Consider the following 2540-nt stretch of genomic DNA (forward strand, 5'->3'; position numbering starts at 1 on the left):
AGAGATATTGTTAACGCTTTTCAACCAGTTAACCCAAAGTAGTGCGATTTGAATATGTAATTTTTTTATGAGGGGTTCCATGAGATCCCCCCCCCCCCCCAAAAAAAAAATTGTAAGGGTTCCTTAACTCTAAAAGGTTGAGAAAGGCCGTTCTATAGGGTAAAAATAAATAACACATTGAACGTCCCGTAGGAGGAGGAGCAGCTCATCTATCAATCACCTGCTGAAGTGACAAGAGCAGTCATTTTTCTCTGAGGCCAATAGTTGTAGCCCTGTCAACAATGTTCCTAGTTCCTTATACTTCAGGACTAACAGCATTGTTGATGTAATTGCAGGTGGGTTAAGGCAAAGGGTAGTCCTGGGTATTACATGACTATTCTGGATTCCTGAAATAGTGAGGATAGAAATTACAGTGAGAAGAGCATCAAGGGGTGGGGCCTTCTGTGTTCACTTAACTGGTCTTATGGTGATAACATTTGGATTGCTGACCTGCTGGAAGCTGGAAGGAGAGCTCTCGGAAGGCTGAAACAGGCTGCACCTGACCCTCTGCGGCCGAGGTTCTACCAACCCAGCCACCGGTTCCGTTGATTTTTTTCTTCCTGGAGATTATATCTACCATTCCAATTTACATCAAGCCAGATGGAAGAGTGACCAAGGCAGGCAGACAAACAGAGTTTGTTTTTCATTGTGCTGAGTTTGCCCTTCTGGACTATAAAAGTGAACATGGCAAAAAGACATTACCTGTATATTCTACTCTTTCTCCAGGTGATGATGATTGTTTCAATTCTGTATCATGAGGGTATTCAAAAGATGGTGACCTACTACAATGTTGTTCAGAACTTTTATAAAGCTCAAGACCTAGATCAAAATAAAAATCCGACTGCAATGCCTACCATGAGAGATCAAATGTTAATACATGGGATCTCACAGAATATTTCTAGGACTACTGTTCGTGACCACCTTTGGAATGAGAGGGTTAACCCCGGTAACATGGAAACCCAAAATACCTTGTGCCCAGTGACCCCTCCATATTTAGTGGGACCTATCATGGTTAACTTGCCACGGGAACTGACCATGGAGGAAATGATACGCAAGAATTCAAATGTATCCAAAGGAGGCCACTACAAGCCCCCTAACTGTGAGTCCAGGAGTAAAACTGCCATCATCATCCCCTACAGGAACAGAGAGCACCACCTTAAATACCTCCTGCATAATTTACACCCATTCCTGCAGCGCCAACAGCTCAGCTACACCATCTACGTCATCCACCAGGCTGGCACTTATTCCTTCAACCGTGCCAAGCTCATGAATGTCGGCTTCAAAGAAGCTATGGAGGATGAGCCCTGGGACTGCCTGTTCTTCCACGACGTGGACCTCATTCCTGAAGATGACCGGAATTTGTACACATGTGGCAAGTCCCCCAAACATGTCTCTGTCGCCATCGACAAGTTTGGGTACAAGTTGCCATATACATCTCTCTTTGGGGGTATCTCAGCCCTCACTCCAGAGCAGTACATGAAAATAAATGGATTTCCCAATACCTACTGGGGCTGGGGCGGTGAGGATGATGATATTTCAGCTAGAATTACTCTCTCAAACATGTCTCTATCTCGCCCGCCCATGGAGTACGGGAGGTATAAAATGATAAAGCACACACACGAAAGAAGCCAAGACAATCCTAAACGGTTGCAGCTTTTGTCCAGGACGCAGCAAACCTGGAGACAAGACGGCATAAACAACCTTCGGTACAAACTGCTGTCCAAGGAACTGTTGCCTCTTTATACGAATATCACAGTGGACATTGGTACAGAGGAAGGTTTATGATTATGGAGACAGAAGGTGTTAATTTTTGATGGACAGATTTCTTTTTTCAACCAATCTATGTCACAATGTCACTATATCTAACAGGTCAAACAGAGACACATCACTGTGGGAAAATGCTCCCTGGTGCATATATATAGTTTAAATTTCGTTTCTTCTTACTGAAGATAAAATGCCAAAAATTAACTGGATAAAAGTTATGTAGGTTTGTGTCTACAAAGTTCCTCCTCTCACAACTCTTCGAAATTTTGTAGATTGCGCTTTCCTCCGAGGTATGGTCATTTTCTGCAGATTTGTTTATGTATTTGCATATATATTTCTTTGTGCTTCATCTATGAACTCTATCTATTTTTTTATTTTTTAAAAGGAGCTCATAATGGGCTTGATTCAATATACTGTGCTAACACATAGCACAGTCACGCTATGCGTTTAGCACGCAATGTGACGCGCGTAAAGGCTTGCGCTCGCTGGCTAACAAAGGTCTTCGCGTGTTAACTGCTGCTTTAACATGCAAAGACCTTTATTAGCACGCAAGCGCAAAAGTTTGTGCGCGCGTCACATTGCGCGACCATGCTATTTGCTAGCACAGTATAGTGAATCAAGCCCAATGTGTTTTTATGTTTTTTTATTTAAGTATTTATATAGCGCCGACATATTACGCAGCTCTGCACAGAATATGTATTGTCTTGTTGCTAACTGTCCCTCAGAGGGGCTCACAA

The 2540-nt window shown here is 43.0% G+C and overlaps 1 pseudogene; it reads left to right on the plus strand.

The window, feature by feature from the left end:
• Positions 1–990: 990 nt before the first annotated feature.
• Positions 991–2142, plus strand: LOC137531541 (beta-1,4-galactosyltransferase 3 pseudogene; annotated as a pseudogene).
• The last annotated feature ends 398 nt before the right edge of the window (positions 2143–2540 follow it).

Source organism: Hyperolius riggenbachi, chromosome 9, assembly GCF_040937935.1.
Source record: "Hyperolius riggenbachi isolate aHypRig1 chromosome 9, aHypRig1.pri, whole genome shotgun sequence".
NCBI classification, from domain to species: domain Eukaryota; kingdom Metazoa; phylum Chordata; class Amphibia; order Anura; family Hyperoliidae; genus Hyperolius; species Hyperolius riggenbachi.